Below are 24795 nucleotides of genomic sequence, written 5' to 3'. Positions count from 1 at the left end.
ATAGCCAGTAGGATAAACGGCGGACCAACCAAAAAACAACCAATGAGGTTTGACTCTATCTCTAGACCAACCAAGATTGCAAGGGGACAAGTGACTTTAAAATTTTTAGATAATAACAGTATTAATAGTGGCCCACATGAAGAGAGGAGGTAGGCGTATTCGTTGATGAAGAGCTAGATCTGAATCAGTGGAACAATGTGTTTGCCCTGAAGGTTGCCATGGCCCTCAGTTGTGAAGATACACATATACCCAGAACAAGGGAAAAACAGCCCTGCCCATCTGTGCAGTAGTCAGGCCACACCTTGAGTCGCACCTGCTCTCAGGTCTGAGCCCCACATTCTAAGAAAAGAATGTAAAACCTAGATGTGTTCAGTTGCAAGTACCCATAGCATAAGCAAGCTCAAACTCAGGGCACAAGAACTGGAGGTGGTTTGAAGTGATGTAAGAGCTACAGTCAATATCAAAGAGTCCATCAGACTAGAAACTGAGGTTTAGGGAGGTGAAGTTGCTTGATCAAAATCACACGGTGACTTGGTGGTAGAGTTGGAATTCAAACTCAAGTCTCATCACTTTAAATCCCAAATCCCACTGATGTGTGAAATGAACAGGTCTTGATGTCTTAGAAAAACCCCTCTGGGTCTCGAGTCCCCAACAACACAAGGACTAAGCTACATCACATCAGCCAGGGGTGCTTCAGCCCTGTGCACAGAGTGAATGAAAGATCTGAATGCCTTTAACAACTCAGGCAAACCTTCCCACAGGGTCAGGGAAGTGACACCTACATGTAGTGACAGACCTTTAGCCACCCTAGCCTGAAATGTGCAATAATAGAGATTGGAACATAGGCACATTTATCAAAGTCTGATCAGGGTGATGGTTAGAACACCTGTATCCATTCAACAAACATTTTTGAGTGCCTACTCAATTCAAGCACCTTGCCAAGTGCTGGGTACACAGTGGTTAATAAAATAGCAATCTAGTGGAAGACACAAGCATTAATCAATAAACCACAAATAAGCTGTATATAATTATCAACTGTGATAATTACCATGAAGGCAAGTAACTGGATTTCATAACAGAAAATTCAGGAGGGTGGGTTTATTAAACAGCGCAAGCTCTACAAACCCCCAATGTTGTTCTCCCTGGGAAAAGCTGTTTCAGAACAAGGTTTGCCCTAAAGCCAAAATTGAGGATTTGCATGCTCAGGCATGCCTCCAGAGAACACTCTGGAGCTTCAATGAAAAAGCCCATCACAGGTGGAACAGAGAGAATAGCAAGTATCCCCATGAAGGAGAGGTACTACCTGAGCGTGTGTTACCACCTGGGAATAAGAACACAAGAGGAGCCCTTTTAGTTGAGCTCAAAAAAAGGTAAAAAGGAAGCAAAGAGCAGGCAGGAAGAGATACTGCACATGAGCAGTAAGTATCTTTAACACACGACACCACCTGCTAGTGACAATGATAGTAGAAATGACAGCGCTCATCCACACAAACACTTGTATATGAATTTCATAGAAGCTTTATACAGAACATCCCAGCACTGGAAACAACAGAAATGTTCATCAATGTGTGAACGGGTAAATAAATGGTGGGATATTTGTGAAACAAAATCGTAAAAAGGAATGTGCTCTGGTAAACACAGTGATATAGGTGAACCTTGCAGTCATTAAATGAAGGGAAAGAAATGAGACACAAAAAAGAACACTTATTACATATGATTCCATTTATATAAGCTACTAGCCAGACAAGACCAATCCTAATAATATAAATCAAATCAGCATTTGACTGGGGTGGGGAGCAGGGGAGGGAGGCAGGAGGAAGAGATCGACTGAAAACTGAGACATAAAGAGAACTGTCTAAGGGAAATGTGTTATATCTTCGCTGGGTGGTAGTTACTTAGGCCAGTCGCCTATACTCTAGCGTGCATGCATTTCATTATATGCAAATTATACCTCCGTAAAGTTGATTTTTAAAAATTTCCTCATTCTTTCAATTTTGTTCAATGTTCTTTCATAGACAGAATGTAGGACTTGTTTCAGAAACTAAAACAAGTTCCTTAGAGGAAAGGAGGTCAACACAATCACAATCCCATAACCAACACTCCGCCGTCCTGGCGTTTAAGGAATGGCAGGTCAATGCCAATCCTCATACAATCCTCTGTCCAGTCCACTGTCTGAGAACTTGAGGACATCCTCTTCTCCCCGGACAAGCACCCCAGCACTTATGTTGGCCACATCTTTCAGGACACCTGCCAACCTCTTGTTCATGTCAACCCACACCTCCAGGCCACGTCGCCCCAAGTGGTCACTGGGACTAGACACCCTTTGGGGAAAGTGCAGGAGGAAGCCAAAACCCCTGACCCATGAATCCTGTTGTTGGGGATTTTATTCACTACTTCACCCTGTCCCTGTACAAAGAAACACAACAGAAATTCTTCTGTGCTTTTAGTCCCAGGATTAACTGTGCTAAACTGTTTCTCACTTATGGATACAAACTACAACTCCTCTTTTTGGATTAGCTGCTCAGAACTTAAATATGAGCCCCACCTCTCGGAAATGTGCAAAAGTTTAAGACCTACATTCTGTCTATTAACCTCAGCCAGGTTTCAAACTCATTCCCCTGTCATTATTTTTCTTTTGCCATCATTTCCTCAGCTATTTTTTATGTATAGACTTTATGTTTTAGAGTCATTGTAGGTTCACAACAAAACTGAGCAGGAAGTAGAGAATTCCCATGTATTTCTTTCCCCCACACATGCACAGTCTTCCCCATCATCTACATCACTCACCAGAAGGGTGAATCATTATAATCTAAGCATCCACATTAGCATGTCGGTATTACCCAAAATCAGTTTACAATAGTACACACTGTCAATATTGTATGTCCTATGGGTTTGGACAAATGTGTAATGTCATGGACCCACCATTTTAGTTTCATACAGAACAGTTTCACTGCCCTAAAGATATTTATCAAAGTGTTCCACCTATTCATCCTACCAACCCCCAACCCCTAGCACCCACTGATGCTTTTACTGTCTCCATAGTTTTGCTTTTTCCAGAACAGTATATAGTTAGAGCCATACAATATATAGCCTTTTTCAGAGTGGCTTCTTTCACTTAGTATGTGCATTTAAAGACTTTTCATGGCCTGATAACTCATTATTACTTAGCACAGAGTACTATTCCATTGTCTACATGTACCACAGTTTATGTATCCATTCACCCACTATGAATATCTAGGACATGATGGTTGCTTCCAAATTTTGGCAATTCTCAGTAAAGCTACTCTAAACATCTGTGTGTAGGGTTTTGTTGGACATAAGATTTCACCTCCTTTGGGTAAAGACCAAGGGGTAGAATTGTTGGACTTTAAGCTAAGAGTACATTAGTTTTGAAAGAAATCTCCAGCTGTTTTCCAACAAGACTGCACCATTTTGCACTTCCACTGTCAATGTTACTCTACATCTTGTCCAGCATTGGATCTTGTCAGTGTTTTGGATTTCAGCCATTCTAGTAGGTATGTAGGGAGATCTCATTGTTATTGTAACTTACAATTTCCTAATGACATATAATGTTGAGTAATTTGCATATACTTATTTGTCATCTGTATATCTTCTTTGGTAAAATATTTGTTCAGATCTTTTGCCCATTTTTAGTTGGGTTTTCTGTTTTCTCAGTTTTGAGTTTTAAGAGTTTTTGTGTATTCCTGGATAACAGTCCTTTATCAGAAATGTCTTTTTCATATATTTTCTCCCAATCCATGGCTTCTCTTCTCATTCTCAATTACTTTATAGAAATATTTTTGTAGTGTATGTTTTTAAAACTGATCCTTTATGAGATAAATTAGTATATTGATAGTTTTCACATAGATTTTAAATATGAATAGAATAGTAAGGTTTGTACCACAGGTGATTTTTCTTTCATTTGTTGTCTGTTTTGTTTTGGCTCATTTACTGACTATCAAAGTTTGAAAAAATCCTTTCGTCTCTTGGGACCTCAGTTTCCTCTTCTATGAAACAAGGGAGATGGGTTAGATGATGCTCAAGGTTCCTTAAAGCTCTCACAGGGTACACGCTGATGGCACAGCCAGTGGAGGGCAAAATTTCAGCTCATACAGCAACAGAGAGACCGACACCCCAAGCAATCTGAAAAATAGATTTAACATGCTGACCTAAGGAAAGATGCTTAGTGACTCTCTCAAACCTCCACCCACATCTCCATGAGAAGATATACAAAAATGAATTTTATTTGATCTGCTTCTTAGAGAAGTCTCTGAGACAGAAATCTCCCCAGGGCTGAACTGTTGATTAATACAGTGGAAAAAAACACCAGTACTCTGGGTTACAAATGAACGTGGAGAAGATTGGGGGGAAAAGGAAGTAAACATGCTTTGTAAACCTAAACCTGGAAGTGGTTGGGGAGAGAAGCAACTCAATGAGAAGAGCAGCTTTGAAAGCCTGGGGAATCCTGGCACCCCTGGGGGTTCTCCTAGCCATTGGCACCACTTCCATTGTGGTGAAGATTCCTTGGAAGCTCAAAGTTTTTTCTATGATTCCCATTTTTTACTAGGTATTAGTAGCTATACCTTTTTTCTTACAGCTGAAGAAACAAGTTTAGAGAGATTAAATGATCCATCTCACACTACACAAGAAGTGACAGAAAAGAGTGCCACTCCAAGTCTTCATACTTCAGGTCTTGGGCTCCTTCCACCTCACTGTGACTGGCTCAATTTTATCCCTTTCCTGGGCAAATCTCCCCCTGCTGGTCAGTTTCATAGAGCTTTATGATCATATTCCATATAATTCTAAGTCAGAAGAGATTATTAATATCACAGATGTTGGGATGAAGAATTGGAAACAACCCTAACTGTTTGGAATTCAGAGCAGAAGCCAACGTGATGACACCTTACAGGTTTAATATAAAAGCCTGCATAAGGCATGCCCCAATATAAGCTGTACACTGCTTTGTAGCTCCATGTTTCAGGCTATTCCCCTGAGTAGAGTGCCTTCCACATGAGCCAGCCTAGCCAGGATCGGCTATTTATCCCACAAATTCCAACTGAATTATCTTCCCCCTTGGAATCCTTACCTGAAACGCCCAGGCAGAATCATCAGATCTTTCTTTTGTGTCACAACAATACCTGGAACACACTTTTACTGACACACTGACCATAGAATACTAAACAATTGTGTATGTATATGTCAGTCTCCTCGGTGAAAGACAAAAACAGATTGTCACAAGAATCCTGTGCACATTATAGTCACTCGCTTCCATGCCTGTAGGTTCCTGCTGAGCAGGATCTGAGTCGCATTCATTCCTATATACCCAGCCAGCATCAGACCAAAGAATCAACTTCTATGCCGGTAGTATTCTAGGAAACCAGATGAAGTTCATATCCTTGTGGTTCTTACAGGTCTTAGTAGAGGGAAGTAGATAATTCACATCAAGGCCAAACAAAAGAATAAGAATGTTTCAGATAGCTGTATGTGCTATTAAATAAATAAATGAATAAATAAATAAATAAATCTATTCCGAAGGGACCAGTGAGGGTTTCCTTAGAGAGGTCAAGAAAGGTCTCTGAAAAAGCTAACCTTTGAGCTAAGGCTTCAGTGAAACGTAGGAGCCAGCCATGGAAGGATTTGGGGAAGACCACTCCAGTCAGAAGGGCAGCATGTTCAATAAGTCACTGAGACACAAAGAAGCCTAGCACATTTAAGAAGAGGAACAAACCATTTATTAAGTTTGGAAGCATACCTCAATCTTCCATGGGGGTGGGGTGGGAGAACAGAGGAGAATATGATTTTTTCTTTTTTAATATGTTTATTGGTTTTAGATAGAGAAGAAGGAAGGAAGAGAGAGAGAGAGAAACATCAATGTGAGAGAGAAACATCAATTGGTTGCCTACCATACACATCCCAACCGGGAATCAAACCTGCAACCTAGGTATGTGCCCTGACCTGGAATCGAATCCCCACCCTTTGGTGTATGAAGCAATACTCCAACCAAATGAGCCACATCAGCAAAGGCATGGTTAATATTTCTTGAATGCCTTCCAGGTCCCTGGAACTTTACATATGTGATCTCGTAGAATCCTTACAAGCACAGAGTAGATCACTCCCTTTCTACAGATGAGGAGACTGAGGGCCAGCGAGGAGGTGTGGCAGAAGCCAGATCTGGCTGACCCTTGTCCTGGCACTTCCCATCATACCACGCTGTCACCCTCTACCAGCTGCCTCCAGGTGCAATAGATGAAATTAGAGAGGAGCATGACTCATTCTAATGCCAGGGGAAAGCTGTAAGTACCGCAGAGGTGTGCAGACCAAAAGCTGTTGGTATTTCAGGACATGAACAAGCAGAGCCCATCTTTCCTGCCTCTGACCATCTGTCATTGCTGCAGCATATCATGGGCACCCAGAGAAGTCCTTCAAATACATTTTCTGAGCGTTGTGGTAAGGATCAGTTTGAAAAGAAAACTGGCTGTGAAAGCTGAGCTGTAGATAATTCCCTAAGCTCTTTCCCCCTAATTATGGTGCACACAGACAGCCAGAGAAACAAAGGCTTGGGCCCTCTGTTGATTCAGCGCCGCTGCATCTGAAGCCTAGGTATTTATTTTAATTCAGGACTTGGTTCCTTTTAGAGGAAAATCAAAGAGTCCCTGAAGAGATTCTCCTGCTAAGATTTCAATCTCTATTTCCTCCGAAATGGATGTCAAAGGCAAAAACCCCAGGATCCTTGTGACAGTCCACTTTGGGTTTCTAATTTTGACAAGGAAACCATAATCTGGTGGTCTAACCCCTGACGAAGAGCAAGAAGGAATGAAAATCAAATCGAGGAATCAATCAAAAGGAAAGAGGTCTGGGCAAAACGACATTCATGGAAATAGAGTCTCCTGAGGCTCTAAGCTAATGGGAGCAGCTGGTGAAGACCACCAAAGACAAGAGAGTCAGAAGGGGCTTCCAGTGAGAGAAAGCAGAGTGGCTTCTCAGGGGACAATGGAGCAGAAATTAGCATTCCAATGAACCAGCACAAAGGGACCTTGGCCAAGCCAGGGAAGGAGGCCCCTTTCCTCCTGCCCCTGCTTAAGGTCCATTTGTATCTCTCTGCAGCCTCCCCACAAAATAGGTTGGTTTTCTATTATCTTCTTGTGTACTTTTTAAAGGAGGTGTGTTTTTTTGGCTTCGTTTCACTAAAAATAACTCGCTCCTCTGCTTGGTACTTGGGCAAACGTGGCCCCGACGTTTAAACACACACTTGTGGTCAGAACTTTGCTTTCTCCTTTTCCCTGTCTTTTAATAGAAGTTTGGATTCCACTGAGTGCTCTTCCACTCTTAAGCTCCAAACATTTCAAACAGCACAAAAGATATGACAAGATGAAAGGAAATATCCACAAATAGACAGCTAGACAACTAGTTAGCAGCTGTCTGCTTTTCTTCAGGGTTTTTTTTATTTTTGTTTTTTTCTGCACGGGGGGAAAAGTTTATTTTTTCACTCTTGAAGGAGACTCACTGCAGACTGTCTCTTTCTTCTCTCCTGTGTGTGACCTCTCTCTCTCTCTCTCTCTCTCTCTCTCTCTCCACCTCCCCCTTGCATTGGCCGTTTTCCAAGCCTGTTGAGTGTTAGAAGGAGAAAAACACTTACCATGCCATGTGTAATCCTGACCTTTACAACTCATTGTCCTTCTGGGGCAACGTGTGGAGAGCTGCAGCGTTTAAGTGGAATTGCTCATTCTCCATCTTTTATAGTCCAGTGTTTGCAATTTAATGAGGTTTTGGTGTTTCATCAAATAAGGGCATTTCTTTAACAAAAATGACTCGAAGCACAGGTTTTGATGTAAAAACCTGCCCTGGTTTGTTGAAATCTATTTCAGATCCGGATCAACTGAGGTTTAATTTGAACTTATTCCTCTTTTCCCTTGGCAGGCCAGGCAAGGGCATTAGTCTTTAATTCTTGATTTTAATTGTAGCTGCATTGCAAGTCGCTCCTCTCTTTTCTCTCCCTTTCTTGCCCAAGCAGCCCTTTTAAGCTCATGAGATGAAGGTCCTGAAGCACGAAGACAGAGGTTGGCAGGGCAGCTGAGAACACCTCCTCGGTGCTAATCCACATCCTCTCTCAGATCTCGAGTTGATATTGCAAGAGGGGTAGAGAGGCAACAAGAGGTTCCCTCAGGGCTGGAAGTGCGCACCTGTGCCCACGCCCTGCTCTGAAACACTGCACTGTTATCCCCTTCTGCCTGTTAAACACCGCCACAGGGCCCTCTGACTTACCTGGCCTAACCAGATTCACCCTGCATGCCTTCCTTCTCATGAGTGGCAATATCTTCCCCTTGACCAGGAACAGGATATTAGCCTAGAGTTGTCCCCCCTCTCACCCATCAACACACCAAATCTATCTCTCCTAGTGTCAATTCTCTCTGCTAACCACCTCTCAAATGCATTCCTGTCCTTGCCCACAGTTTCTGACAGTACCCAAGTTTTAGCCTTCGTCTTCCAACTGTTACAGCCTGAAGTCTTGTTTCCCTCTAACTCATCCTCCATGCTGCATAGAAAAATATTTTAATCACTATTATAATAGCCTGTATCATCACCCTCGCAGTGATTCTCACCTGCCTCTGCATAAAGTCCAGACCTACTCTAGGTTTTAGGACCCCTCACCTTCTCACCTCAGTCCATCTCCATGGCCTCTTTCTGTCACTCACCACTAAGAAGTCAAGGCCAGTTGCATCAACCCACTAATGCTCAGGCTTCTGATTTCCTTCAAACTGATCCTTCTGCTGGGACATCCTTCCTGCCTCCAGACTGATTGACATCTCAGTTCACTCCATGAAAACTTTCCCCGACCCTGCTTTGGTGACGGTACCCCCTCGGTTGCCCCACAGCACTACGTGGCCATCTCCACAGCTGCTTGTTGCTATCGGCCTCTTAGTGAAAGGAAGCTTCACTCTTTGTTCCTCCTCCTCTGCCTTCGAGACAGATGTGGAACAACTTATGTGACTCTCTCCTCCCACAGCCTAGCCCAGGACTAGGCATCAGTAAATGAAAATTGATAGGTAGATTAACCAATTAATGAAGCACTTATCTAAAATCAGGTCCACGGTTTCTGCAGTCTTGTCAATCATGGTAGGAAAAAAGGCCACGAGGTCCTCTTCAAGAAAGCTCACTTAGGGCAGCTTTTCAGTCTAGGGCTGACTGTCCATGGGACAGAGGACGGTGTGTAAGGCGCTGTGAGTGGAGGCACATCCTGTCCCTGCCTTGTCAGCACCTCCTGGTGGAGCTAACTCTTCCATATCATGGAGAGGCAGCCAGGAGGTAGCAGAGCAAGACTGGGCTGGATTCCAAGGTCTGGATCCTCTGCCATTTACTCACTAGGCAACTTTGTGGAAGTCATACAACCCCTCTGAGCCTTCATCTGTTAAGCATGAAAATACCACCCATCCTGCCTGTTTCACAGTCTGTTAGGAGAAAAACATAGCATGTAAAAGTATTTTGCACACCAAAGGATATTTACCACCCCTGCTCAGGGCAGAGTGTAGGCAGTGATTCAACTATGCCCAATTCCTGAGAGACAAGATCCTACCACCTTGGGTGCTCTCTTGGGCCAAAAAGGGGAGAGCGTCCAAGGTGAGACGAGATAAAACCAGCACAAGATCTGTCACCAAACTGGCACTGGAACACAGACAACCCCATTTCCGCCCCTTATATATAAAGTACCTCTTAGGTTTTATATAGAGCTTCAAAAACTAAACTGACAAATCAAAGGCAAGTTTTTAGGAGAAAAAGGACTTGACTTCCTAACAAATAAAACAATATTTATTCTGAAGAATTACTTAGAATAATATCAAGGTCTTAGCTAAATTAGTTATTGTAATAAAAATTCTCCCCCAAGTGCTTGTTCTTATTTACCAAAGTGGTTGGTATATTTCACTGAAATCGAGGAGCATTTATGGTTAAAAACTGATGCCCACTGAGTTGCTGGTGGACAGAGGGATGTTGGATGGTATCACACAGCAAGTGTTCGAGCATCCGTGTATCTGCCTAACAAGGGAGGGGTCTGCTTTTTATTCATACTCTGATCTTTCTGGCATGAAGCAAGCTGGATGAAACCCCCTTCATATCTCTGCAGTGAGTGCTGAGCTCAATGATGGCTGACTAAAGCCTGGAGCATGAAGATGAGGAAAAGGCAGAGGGGGCAGGATCCTAAATCTCAAGGGAGTAAAGAAAATGCAGCAGACTCAGAGCTACGCATGTTGGAGAATACAAATGTCACTCATGCACTCACTCATTCATTTAATTATTAATTTCTAAACACCCTTAAGTTCCTTTCCCAGGCATACTGCACTGCGAGAGCAGAAGGCAACACCATCAACGGAGCCACTGCTTCATGGAGGTTACCACTGACTACAAGAGAAATAATTACTGAGGCAACTACAGTATGGTAGAACAAGTGCCATGACAGCAGGACACGCTCCCCTGCGGTGCCTCTATTATGGACAGAAAGTGGACATAGTCGAATCGAGGAAGGTTATGCAGAAGTCACTTTTAAACTGTGGCCCAAAAGATGAGTAAGAGTTTTCTAGGTAAACAGAATGTAATGTGTGACTCAGGCAGTTGGGAAAATCACAGTCCTCATACAAGAGGACTAAGAAAAAAAGCAAACCCACAGATATATTTTGTCTAGCCCACAGAGTTTTATGGGTTCGTTGTTGTTATTCCTTACTGGCTAATGATAAAGGTTTCACATTAACTTTCAGATTTCTGATTTCTTTTGAAATTCCCACCTGGTAACAATTGGCTAAAATTAAGTTTAAACAGGGCCTGATTTGCCTCAGTCCCCACACTCCTTCTTGTGTCCCTAACAGTGAGGTCTAGTTCAGTTGCCATTTATCCCCAAGTTTGTGAGGGTGCCTTTCTAATAGTAAAGATTTTTTTTAAAGCAAAATGTTTTTCACATCCATGTTTCTACTAACATGGAAATGGTAGGACAGAGCAAGGAAGGGGTGTTTCACCAGCTCTTTGCCCTCCTCAGTACAGCCAGCTCAGCCCCAGTCTGCCCCAGTTTGTGTGTTGAAGCCCTGGTCCTGACCAGCATGGGGGTAGGAACCGTGACTTTTTCGCTTCTGTGGATTCGGCATCAGGCATAGTGCCTGGCACTTAGTGGAAGAAAAATTAAAGGTTTTTTGAATAATTTTTAAAAGATTTTATTTATTTATTTTTAGAGAGGGAAGGGAGGGAGCTAGAGAGAGAGAGAGAGAAACATCAATGTGCGGTTGCTGTGGGTTATGGCCTGCAACCCAGGCATGTACCCTGACTGGGAATCGAACCTGCAACACTTTGGTTTGCAGCCCACTCTCAATCCACTGAGCTACGCCAGCCAGGGCTGGTTTTTTGAATAATTTTTAAAAAGTATAAAAGGGTTACAGTCCAAGAAAGAGCACATTTTACAATGGAATATTATTCGGCCATAAAAAAAAAAGAAGGAAATCCTGCCATTTGTGAGCATGTGAATGAACCCTGAGGACACTATGCTAAGAGAAATAAGACAAATAAGAGAAAGACAAACAGCATATCCTTCCATTTCTATGTGGAATCCAAAGACAAAACTCATAGAAAAAGGCCAGATTTGTGGTTATCAGAAAGGCATGGAGTTGGGAGAGAGAACATTGGATGAAGATGTTCAAAAGGTACAAATTTCCAGGTATAAGATAAATGAGTAAAATAAATACCAGGGACACAGTGTACAACACGATGACTATAGTTAACATTGGTATGCATGACAACTTGTTAAGAGAATAAATTATAAAAGTTCTCATCATGAGGGGACTTTTTTTCCTTTTTTCTGTCTTTTTCTTGTATCTGCATGAGATGATGGATGTTAACTAAATTTACTTTGGTAATCATTTCATGACATATGTAAGTCAAATCATGTGCTGTATACCTTAAACTCACATACTGCTGTATGTCAATTATATCTCAATATATCTCAGTAAAACGGGGAACAGAGAGAAAGAGAGCATCTTATTCAGGGAACTGGGGGAAAAATTAGGACGAATGTAAAGGAGGGAAGTGGAGCCAGACAGGAGGGTGGAGGAGGGTGGAGGAGGGCCGCAGCCGTCTCAGAAAGGTCTGACCAGGTTTTCTAGAGCTTAGGCTTTACCCTAAGGGCAGGGGGAAATTTTGAAGGGTTTTAAGCATGGGAGTGGACTGGTTTAAATTTATCTTTAGAAAGATCTCTCAGCAGCATTCTAAAAGATGGGTTAGGAAAGAACGTCATAGAATCTGGTCTGAGGAGGCATCTCAGTGGCAAGATGCTCAGCAATGAAGGCCTGAAGGCACCGTGGTGGTGGGGGTACAGTGGGTAAAGAGATTTTAGGTGACAGAGTCCCCAGGTTTGGGTGATGGCTTGAGGGTAGAGAGGAAGGAGAAAGTCAGAATAATGTCCCTGGGGTGCAGCCTTCCAGTATTGGACAGAACAGGGATCCTTCGAATCTGCTAAAACTTGATTAGCCCACCTTCCCTGGTCTCTTCCTTTTATTTTTCAATCCTTTGCCTTTGTGGTGGCTCAGCTACTGTTTCAGCAGTGTTTTCCAGATAAAATACATGAAACATGTGGGCTCCCTGCTAAATCTTGCAGCCCTGGTTTCAGCCCACTCCTTCTTCTAGGGCACTCCAAGGTCACCCATCCCCGTGGCCCAGAGGTGGGGATTTGAGGAGGTGTTATCTTACCACAGGGCCCGGGTCTGCAAACACCGTTCTAGAGTGCCCCTCTTGGCAAATAAATGAAGTTGTTTTCCTGTAATACATTCCTGTGGCTCATCAAGTCTTGGCGTAAAGAAACTATCACCATGTTCCACACCAGAGTAGTTTCTAAAGGAACCAAGGGATTAGTCATGAGGCAGATGCAGTGCATCAAAATCATCGACAACAAACAAAAAGAGGAGAAGAGGAGAGAAAGGGGAAATATGAGGAAGGGTAAGGGCAGAGTCAACCACCTCTGTTCTGGGTCAAGCAGAAGGCTCCAAGGTCGCCAGGGAGTCTAACAGACTCACATGGGAGTGATGGAATTGCAGATACTATTTTATTCCCTAACCTTCAGACTTCTCCCTGCTTCCAGAAGTGCTGCACTGACTATGTACTACTTACATAACCAGATTTTTGAAAATCAGACAACATTATTTTAAAAAGGAAAAGTAGGCAGGAAAAGTAAGTATTTGAAAATTTTGCTGCAAACATTTTATGATTTATCTTCAGACCTTTGATAGCATTAGCACCGTTTGAGTTTATGGGATAAATACATTTGTAGCAAAACTGGTGGAGGACACACCACTGCCCAACAGCTCTGCATACACAGTCAGAAACCTGAAGCTCTTGCATTTAGGGATGGCACTTACTGACGAAGAAGCTACTTGTGCTAAAATGTCTAAAACCTTAGAAAAACACTATCACGATGCCACATCTTTTTAGCAGAACCATCACAATCTGATGCCACCATGCACCCAACGTGTCGACCCAGAAAAGGAAAAGATAAAATATGTTTTCTTTGTGAGAATGCCAATTCGCTTTTTTTTTTTTAACCCACACATGAATTCCAATGGATGCAAGCTATTCTCTCTAGGGAGGAGGGGGGAAAGAGGTAATCATGACAAATTATCCTTTTTCCAAGTTATCATCATCTTGCTCTGTCTCTGTCAAATTGTTCCTCAAACACAGCAGTCTGCAAGCCCTGCACCCCCTCCCCCTTGCAGGCTATTTATACCTTTTGGATCAAACCAGCACTTTTGCATATCTCAGCCATTTCGGGGCTGTGACGATGAAACACACTGCTTCCAGTCTTTCCCATCAGAGTTGCTTGTGGTCAGGTCCCTGAATATCTTTAAGAACAATGCATTCCACAGTCACTTCAATCTAAATCTGTCGATAGTTATGAAACAGAGGGATGGGCTAAATTTTCACCCAGGAAGGAATGGTTCATTGTTCAAGCCTTGGTGTTGCTTCCACAGAATCTGTAGGCAATAACACAACCTTGATCAGCAACTTTGCAAAGAAATGGACGCCGGATTCTTTTTCTTTTTTTTTTTTTTTTATTCCCTTGGGAAACTAGTCACCATGCCTCCTAAGAAACAACTGTGCTTTTTCTTCTTAATCCATTTTCTTTCTTTCACAGCTGTGTGTTGAGTCTGCATTTCTTTTATTTGGAGTGGGTACTCATAGAAAAGAAACACAATACCCAAGGTGATGGAAGACTAAAGAAGTAAAAGAGTGGAAGAAAAAGATAGAGCCATTGCAAAGAAGGGAGAGAAGAGATGGGTGGGACAGAAGGGTAAAGTTAAAGAGATAGCGAGGTCGGGTCTTAGAACAATCGACTTAGCAGGACATGGCAGCTGTTTCTTTCCCACCATTTTTCTGGATGGAAAGTAAGTTAGAGCGGCTGCAAAATTTTTAAGCTTCCCCATGATGGTTTATAAGTTTCTCTTACCACAGTCTCACTTCTCCCACTGAACCCCCCTTTTTTTTTAGTCGGCATGCCAGGAATTTATATCAAAAGTATTTAAAATTACTAGATGTGACTCTTTTCTAAACAAATTATTGACACTACGAAATCAAGGGGTTTAAAATGAAAATGATATATTTGTAAAACTTCAAGTGAGTAGAGGGGTAGAGTCTTTCAAGAGCTCTAAGTTTTTTTTTAAAAAAAAACCTCTAAGCCTACTTTCTAACTCACTAGGAGTCTACATATTCGGAAAATTCAAGGGAACTTACGGTATTTACTGGAAACTGCTGGATTCTAGACAGTAAATTAAGAATTTACTTCCTGCTTGGGTTTAGGAAAATGTAAAGGAAGGAGCATCACACTGGCCAGCAGTTCCCTTAACTCTCCAACAAAAAAGGCAGTGAGTAGCCAGCTTGAACCTCCATGACCTCAAAGGAAAAATTGGCTTTTCACTTAATTCCTACACATTCTGGGACAACAGAAAGACTACAGGATGTGGAATCAGGAGACCTGCACTAAGTATTGCCTATTTGCGGATACAAACTAGGCCTCATTTGTCTTACCCTTAAAATCAGAATAATGACTCATAATCTCTGAGCATTTAATGACACACAGATGAGAAAATACCAGGTAAACAGAAAAGCTCACAGTGTGTAGGTTTGGCCGCTACATCCTCCTCCATCATTTGACTGTGGCATTTGCTTCCAAAAAGTTAGCCTCCGAAATGTATTTACCCTCCGTGTGTGTTCAAGCTCTTTAAAAGGGCAAAGTGAAAGTTGGAGAGATGACCCTTTCCTCCATGATTAAAATATGTCTCTAGATCAAAATGCTCATATCTAAAACCAAATTCGAAGTATTTTTTTTTCATGTTTCTAACAATGGCAACATGGTCATTTAAAAAGTAAAAAGAAAAGCAGGACATAAACAAATTAATTTGCTCTAATAATAATAATAAGAGAACATTCATACACAGTCTTCTCTATGTTAGGAAGAAGCCCTATGAAGTATGTGTCATTCGTATCTCATTGTACAGATGAGGAAATTGAGGCAGAAAGCATATGAGTGGCATATGCCCAAGATCTTATAGCTAATAAATGACAGTATGGTTGGATTCTGATTAATTTGAGCATATATTCTAGAATCAGTGATGATATGGGTTTGGCAATGCAGGTGGCAGACATGTCTTTCAGTGGTTCCACTTTGCCTTTGGGATAAAATTCAATCCATTCAACACCACTCACAAGGCCCTCCACCGCCTGGCTCTGCAAGACCCCTTCAGTTTCACATCCTGCCAAATTGTCCCACATCCAGCCACACCCACCTCTCAGCAGTTCCTGTAGGTGTCATGCCTTACTCTGTACCCTGTCCTAATTCATATACTTCCCACCTCCACTCCCTTTGTCTACCCAGCTACATCATACTCCTCTGGGAAATCTCAACTCAAGTGTTGCTTCCAACTCCTAAACCTAGTTAGATCCAAATACTCCTACCCTCTACCTTTCCAGCCACTCACAGGATGCCTATCGCATGCAGACCCACCGACAACAAATAACACAGAGGATCAAGTTCCTTGACTGTCTCCACAGCCAGATGCTGATGCCCTTAAAGAGAGGCAGCATCTTCTTTTCTTCAGGAGGTCTGGAATACAGTGCCTACAAGGTAGTAGTTGTTAGTAATCGTCACTGATTGAATGAAGGACCAGGAATAGAAAAGAGCAGATAACACTCATTTTAATAATGATGCTATTACCTCATAATAGGCTATATCTTTAGCATTTTAAAACATTTGCATACTTAAAGCCCTGGCTGGCATAGCTCAGTGGATTGAGTGCGGGCTGTGAACCAAAGTGTCACAGGTTCAATTCCCAGCCAGGGTACATGCCTGGGTTGCAGGCCATGACCCCCAGCAACTGCACATTGATGTTTCTCTCTCTCTCTCTCTCTCTCTCTCCCTCCCTTCCCTCTCTAAAAATAAATAAATAAAATCTTTATAAAAAAAACATTTGCATATTTACATAGATTTTTGTTTCATCCTCAGGAGATTTTATAAAAGTCAATGCTTTGTCATGAAAACACATATTTACAAATAATTTTCCCACCCCCCCAAAAAAAAATTCCTACAAAATTTCATTGTCAATTTGTAGAAATTCCCTGCTTTAAAATGTCCATGTTTTCTTAGTCTCTTCTTTCTTCCTCTTACTCATAAAGAGATTGATTTGGGGCACATTTTTACATGTGTATATGTTTTTCTGATGTCCTAGAGAGCCCCTATCCTCCACTTGTGGGCCTTTGTTCATCTCCTGCTTTGGTTCCAATAGAATTCCACAAACTCCCTCTTTGTGACAATAGCTAGCCACTTTTTTTCTTTTCCCTCCCAATTAGTCCTCTGGCTCTAATGCCTTTTGCTATGGGGCAAAAAGAAGCCAAGAACTTTTCATCTTTTACCAGCGGTCTTTTAGACAGAATACTGTAGTAACTATTTCTTTTGTTTCTGTTCTATTTTTCTCTGCTTCCTCTCACAGTTTAGCCTCCTTAACTTCTATTTGCTGATTTTCCCAGCTGTGTTCTGAGGATCAAGGAGGACTCCTGAGAGCCCCAGCAGGGGCCATTGGGGGTGGGGGGGGTGGCAGGAGGAGCTCCTCCTCCCCAACCCTCCACCCAAAGGACAGCATTCAGCAGTTAACTGTGCTCTAGCTAAACTACCATACATAGAAGGGATTCTGAGTCCAATGCTTTAGTAAGTATGAAAGGCATCTCCACCCACTGGATGTTGTGTTGGAGACCTCTTTTGCTATTTCTTTTTACAGTACAACCCCTGCCTACTTTTTCTTTGGGGGCTCTCAATCTTCCTTTCCTCAGAATTCCCAACAGAACATGCAGTCCCTAAACGTTGGAGTAAGCCTTGACTCCGCTCTCTTTCTCATCCTAAATCATCAAGAATTCTTGGTTCTATCTCAGAAACATTCCTCAAATCTGGCTCCTCTTCACTATTCCCACCACCTTGCTTTGGTTCAAAGCTCATCATCTCTTTTTCCTTTCTTTTTTTTTTTAATCCTCACCCAAGGATATGTTTAGTGATTTTAAAGAGAGAGAAAAAAACACTGATATGAAAGACAAACATTGATCCATTGCCTCCCACATTCACCCCAACCAGGGATCAAAGCTGCAACCTAGATATATGTCCTGACCAGGGATTGAATCCACAATGTTTTGGTGTATGAGATGATGCTCCAACCAACTGAACCACCTAGCCAGGGCCAGAGCTCATCATCTCTTAAGTAGGTTCTTATGCCTTTTACTCCTTAATCTATGACTCTCCCCCTCTTTCTCTCTCTCTCCCCTGCTCCCCTCCACTTTCTCTCCATTCTCTTCCCTCACCCCACCCTGCCATTCTCACACTGTGGCAAGAATAATCTTCCTAACATACAAGTATCCCAGAAGTCCTTTGTCCCCTCATCTCCACCTCCTCAGTCCCATACGTGTCATCTCCCTCTCCAACCCCCACATCAACCGAAATGTAGGACCAAACTCTCTTTCTGGTCTTTTCAAGACAACCAATCAGCACAGTCAGCTTATTGAAGACATGTGGAGAAAATGGACTTTCCACAACAAACCACTTGAAAATTTAGACACTTGTTTCCTCCCGTGTCTCTTCTGGGCCAGGCCACCCCTAAAACTTTCTACCCCTGAGCAGTGCCTGGTGCCTCTGGCTCTCCTCTTCTCTCATACTGTAGACCCACCCTTGAACCTGTCATTCCTCCTACAGGTATAGACCTTAAGCTCAATGAGGCTCAATTGTGACGAGTGACAGTAATAAACATGAGTTCGGGGACAGGTAAATCTGATTAGAATCCTGACTTTGTGACCTCAGATAAGTTATTTTATCTCCCCCTGTGGGGTCCTCAGGCTAGAAATGTGTAACTAAAGTAAAGATCTAGATTCACAGCATCCTATCTTTATCTTCCTACTGCCACCTCTAAGCATCTCCAAAAAACTCAGCTAGACACATATTTTTTTACCCATATATTTTCCCCAAATGTTAAAGGTAGAAGGCATTCTTTGGAGGATGGTATCATGGCAATAGCAATAATGCTTGAGAAATTCCAGCAGGAAAGTAAATCTTGGGGGAAAAGGCAGAGATTTCTCAATTCATTTGCTATCCCCTTTCAAGGAATTCTACTTACAACGCCAACTGGGAGGTTTCTGGGCTTCATGGTTATTAGGAATGTGGCATTTCTATATATAAGTACTAATCAGGTTGTATGGCTTCTTAGGGAATGTCTTGCTGTTCTATTCATCCTGGGCAACTCTGATTTACAGAACTATAAAGCACCTGGAATAGCTGAACCAAGAGATGAAGAATCAAGTGCTTAGAACATAACATTGACAAAACACTAAATCAGACACACAAATTTGGAGACAACCCAACAAAACAAAATAATGTTTCATCTTGCTTGTTCTTAGACATCATCCAAGACAGAGTCCAAAAGGTGACACCACTCTTTAAACTGGTCCCAGGACAGGTTTGAGCTCTTCCACATCAACTGACCTCAGTGTGCTTTAACTAGCATTGCTCTTACTTTCCTGTGGCCCACTCCTCTCTAACCCCTTCAGGGACTGCTCCAGACCTCACTGCAAGTCCCCTATGTCTTCCCTGTATCCCTCTCCCTCAAGCAATCTCACAGAAAATTATTTCACAAGTAAAACAAGTACCCCAGCCTGGACTGCTTTATCCTCTGCCTGCTATGTCAACAATCATCCCACACCCACACTGTGCTGACCTTTCCCCTCCAACATCCAAAAGGAGATGTCCCTTCTTTGTTCCAGACACATCCTTTCTGACTGTTCTTTGTCCTATTCTTTCCCATCACTGCACTTCAATTTTTGATGGTTCAAATCCTTCCTCTACTGGATCCTTTCCACACCACTGAGGAACATGAACGAGTACCTCTGACCTTTAAGGTTCTCTTCCATTCTTAAGTCCCTACATGGTAGCTACTGCCCTCTTCCTCTCTTTTTCAAAGACAAGCATCTAGAAAGGGTTGGCCACTTTCAACATATGTAGGCTTTATCTTTTACTTCTCAATTCAAGGTACTAAATGCTCTCCCCAAGAATACCTGGGAGCTCTCCATCGTACAACCCAATGAACACTTTTTCATCTTTATCTCCATAACCTCAAACCTTTTGCCCCCAGCAGCACCACCAGTTCAATTGTCTAGAAAATGCTTATTCATCCTTCAGACATGGTTGTGCTGCCTCCTCTGTGGCTCTTTCCAGGCCTCTCTGGCCAAGGGTGATTCCTCCCTCTTGGGGTCCATACAGTACTTCATGCATCCTTTAACTGCATTCTTTAATTACACTTTTTCTTACATTGTTTTGCATTTACCTCTTTACATTTCTCTCTCTTCTCCTGATCTGAACTGTGTTCAGTACCTGGCATATTGGCCTTCAAACCATATTTTTTGCTATTTAACTGAATTCATTCTATTATACTACTAAGAAGTAAGTAAAAGGACAGTTTATTTGTTTACCTAAAAAAATCTTTTGGACTAATTTAAACCAGAAGCAAGACACTTTTACCTACAAATATTAACCAAAAAAGAAAATTCAAGCATGAAAATATTCTCCAAACTGAAACTGAGCATGTTTTGAAAACCTCACATGTTTTGATTCAAGTTCATAGTAGTCACACTTTCAGGTATGCACATGCACTGTAATTACACACTAATACTGATGATAAGAGAAGAGGGGTCTACCTGGGATGCTAAGGTGGTGCAGCTAAAATGATCCTAGGTCAGGAAGACATTTGGGTTCTATCCTTTGTTCTGCTATTAAGTCACTTTACCAAGTCCATTTCTCAAGTCACCCATCCTGAACAAGAATGAGGTTGAATTAGATAACCTCCTAGGGGCTCTGGCTTAGTTGGTTGGAGCACCATCCTGTGCACCAAAAGTTTGTGGGTTCAATTCCCAGCCAGGGCACATACCTTGGTTGTGAGTTGAATCTCCAGCTGAGGCACATACAGGAGGCAGCCAATAACTGTTTCTTTCTCAAATAGGTGTTTCTCTCTCTCTCTCTCTCTCTCTCTCTCCCCCGCTTCCCTCCTTCCCTCCCTTCTTCTTTATCTAAAAATCAATAAACATATTCTCAGTTGAGCATTTTAAAAAGTGATCTCTAAGGGTACCTTCTGCATTGAATTTCTAAAATTCTATTTTTTTTAAGATTTTATACATGGAGTATAGATAGATGAAGGTCACAGTTGTCAAGGGACTGAGAAAATGTGAAAATAACCTGTAGCAAAGATATAAGAAGGCCATCCATGGACAGGACTCAAGGAAAGGCTGTGAATGCAGGTTTAAATGATCAATGAAGAGGCAAGAGCAATGTGGAGATCAGCAGATCTCCAGGGTGAGTCTAGTAACGGATAGTATGTATGGAACCGCAGATGACAAAAGTCAAGAGCCTGGTGAAAAACTGTGAAAGGTGACCACTGAGCAACAGAGGAGCACAAGGGCAATTTGGGACCCTCTCCATTCCATGGAACCACCAGGAAATGGGCAGAGTAATCTTCACTGGAGAAAGCAGCAAACAAAAGCTTACTATCTGAGAACATCCAGTTTTCAGTAAGGTGAAAAGGGTTTATTTATTATATATGCAACAAATATTTATGAGCTCCTACCATATACAGATACTGTGCCAGGCAGTGTAAATAAGATAAGCGTGGTTCCAGTCATTTGAGATATTTTCTGTGATAGAACAAACTATAGTCAAAATGAGGCCAAGTGTGCCTTGGGTAAGACTGGGACATAGCTTCATAGAGTAAGGCAGTCAAGGCTTACTCTTCCGGTGACAATTTTCTATATCCTGGAAAAATAAAATGGTTTGAATTTGTGCCTAAGGTTGATAAGACTAAAAGAGGTATGAGCTGGCCGCAAGGTACCAAGCAAATTTGCTTCATTTTAGTGATTTTACTAACCTGCCTCCACACTGTGACAGCTTGACTGAACATCCTTCTGTAGGTGGACTTTCACCTCAAGGCTTTTCTCCTGTTTGAGCAGATTTGGTTCCATGTCCTAGCCCCTACCCCCGACTTCCGACTTCCCTCATTTCACCCAAAAACTTCTCCAGCTACCAAAAAAAATTCTTTCAATATCCAGCATTTTGTTCTCTTCCCAGAGCCCCTGAACTAGAGCTTTAGGTTTTCATCATTCTTAGGAACATGCACATTTATTGAAAACTTGCTGCATATTTTACAAGCTCTGTGCCTGGAGCAGATAACACCAGTGATTGGCTGAGTTCTGGGTCAGGCTGGATTTGCTTTGAGTACAAAAAGGCTCAAGAAGGATGGAACTGGGCTGATCAAAGTCTCAGAACCAAATTAGCTCCTAAGAAAAACAGGGTGGTTTATTAGTTAGCTTTTGCTGCAATAGCAAAAGTCCCCCCAAATCTTAGGAGCTTATAACAACACACATTTAGTACTTGCTCTCATTACACGAGGGCTGAGGGGCAGTTCTGTTGGGCTTTCCTGGGCTGCAGTGTGTTTTGCTGAGTTCTACTGCACTCCACAGGCTTTCTCCTTCTGGGGCCTAGGCACAAGAGCTATCATCTCTGGGGCATCCTATTCTTACAGCAGAGAGCAGATACTCAAGTTGTAGGACCAAGCCATGCAAGTTTATGTATAGTTCTGTTTAGATATAATTTATATCACAACTGCTCAGAAACCATTGTCTAAAGCAAATCACGTGGCCAAGTTCAACATCAATGAGGCACAAAAGTATATTTTCATCACCATGAAAGTATGGCAGGGAACAGGGGCAGGGAATGGAAAACAAATTGTGTCAATAAATATTACAATCTAGCACAGACGGTATAATAAAAAGAAAAAGAAATTTGGAGTCAGAACAATGCAACTCAGATTACTGCTGCAGTTATTGACTATATGAGCTCAGGCAATATTCTACCTGTCTGAATATCAGTCTTTTCATCAGTAAAATGGGAAAAATGATATCATCTAAACTAAGTCACATGGTTATTTGAGGATCAGTTTACCTGGTATAAGTGAAAATGCAATGTCAGCTATCAAACACTTCTAAGTTTTTTATTTTTTGTAATAAATTATTAATAATTGCAGATAGGTGCAGAGCAGGAACTATACTAGAAATATATCCAGGACCTAAAATGTAAAGAAATAAGTAATCCCAGTCAAAAGTAGTCTTCCATGTATTCACCTAAAAAGATACCAGATCTGCAATCTGTAAGATCCATCTAGACTCACCATTACCACTCCCAGAAGGATAGTTATATAAAGGTTACATTGAGATTTGAAATATATCCAAATTTCCATTTCATTCACAAAAACACTCAGTCTCAGAAAAATGAAAGAATTTGCCCAATCCTCCATCGCTCAATATGACAGGGATGCTTAACTTACATTTAGGTGAAGCAAGTTGCCTACTTTTCCATAAAACTAGTAAGAAAATTCCTAAAACATACATTTAGCACCGTGACAAACTGATGCCTGTGATGAATAAAACTGGCACCCCTCATGCTACAGAGCCCATGAAAATGATTAGTGTGTGTGTATAAATTTTTCATTGTTTTAGGATGAAAAAACTGACCAAAAAAAAAAAAAAAGAAAAGAAAAGAAAAATAGAAATGGTTGCCCCCATCACACAGCAGTATCTGAAAACTCATGAAGTTCAATTGCATAGTCAGGTTGTTTGCTCCTGGGCAGGTGGCAAACAAGGTTTCATTTTCCAAGGTGACCATGGGCCGGTGTGCATGGGGAGAATAGGGGACACATAAACTCAGAAGAGATCCCTCAAACCTCAGCCCTGATTGTACAAACACACAGGCAGGGAATGCACAAATCAAAGGAAGTAGCCCTTGACTAGAGATATTTCCTAAGATTTGTAGCCTGCCTTTTATTTCACCAATACACCACTTTGTAAAATTATAGCGTACATGAGATTCCTAACTCTGAGTTCAAAAACTCCCGAGGAGGTGGAAACTTCCTAGTTGCTGCCTTTCATAGACTGATTGAGCCCAGGGTTACGAGGTGGCAGGTTGGAGACTAAAGCTCAGAAAAAAATTCTAAGAAAGCTTCTCCCTGACTTTCCCTTGATCAAAAGGCAGATTTGAGGGGATTCCCAGTGGAAAGAGTGCATCTACTCTGTCGATTTAATCAAGAACTTCACCTTTTTAATTTTCTGAACAATTGCAGTAATATCTAACTAGACTCTTAAGCCCTAATCTCAGTTGCCCTCTTTTTAAAAATTTTATTTACTTACTTTTTAGAGAGAGAGGAAGGGAGGAAGGAAGAAAAGGAGAGAAACATCAATCAATCAATTGCCTCTCACACATGGACTGGGCCACATCCCAGGCATGTGCCCTCACCAGGAATTGAACTGGTGACCATTTACTTTGAGGGACAATGCCCAATCAACTAAGCCATTTTCTGGGAATAGCACTCCTCTTTTTAATGAAATTGGTGCCTCCTTTTTCTCCAACCACCTGTTCTAGTGGGGTTGGTCAATCATACTTCCCCACCCCGACCACCGTGCCACCTCAGGCCACAGAAGGGACCATGTGAACCAGCCAGACTAAGTAGAGCCCTTCCCCAGGGTTTTCCAAATGGCAACAAAGTTAAGAAAGTCTTTTCTACTCTGAAGTTAAGAAGATATGACCTAAGACCTGTCTGTGCCCAGGGATACGTAAAGATAATTTAGACCTACTTATTACCCTCAAGAAAGTTTCACCTCTATATGAAGTATCTAAAAGTGATTGGTGCCCTGGTTGCCCTAAAAACCACAATCTCTTCTAGTAGCTCCTGAAATCGTGGATCTCATTTTATCTACATTGACCAGACATTAAGTGGTCAGTGAATGTTTGCTGAAATAATATTAAATAAACAGCCCTGACTAGTGTGGTTCAGTTGATTGGGCATTGTCCTGCAAGCCAAAAGGTCACCAGTATGATTCCCAGTCAGGGCATATGCCTGGGTTGTGGGTTTGGTCCCCAGTCAGGGCGTGTAAGAGAGGCAACCAACCAATGTTTCTCTCTCACATCGATTTTCTCTTCCTCTCTTTCTCCCTCCTTCCCTATCTCTCTAAAAATAAATAAATAAAATCTTTTTAAAAAATCAAATAAACATCTGGAACAAAAGAAAACTATGAAACATTGAATATAAATCTCACTCTTCACAAAGAATGATTTGATTTACCATTATCTCCCATTTAACTAAATATAAAATGCATGGAAATCACACTATTTGCCCACAAAAAAATAGATATGCTACGGCCCCCAAACAAGGT

Source organism: Phyllostomus hastatus, unplaced genomic scaffold (assembly GCF_019186645.2).
Source record: "Phyllostomus hastatus isolate PE091 unplaced genomic scaffold, TTU_PhHast_1.1 phas_contig_34, whole genome shotgun sequence".
In the NCBI taxonomy this organism is placed as follows: Eukaryota; Metazoa; Chordata; class Mammalia; order Chiroptera; family Phyllostomidae; genus Phyllostomus; species Phyllostomus hastatus.
This window is presented reverse-complemented; position numbering follows the sequence as displayed.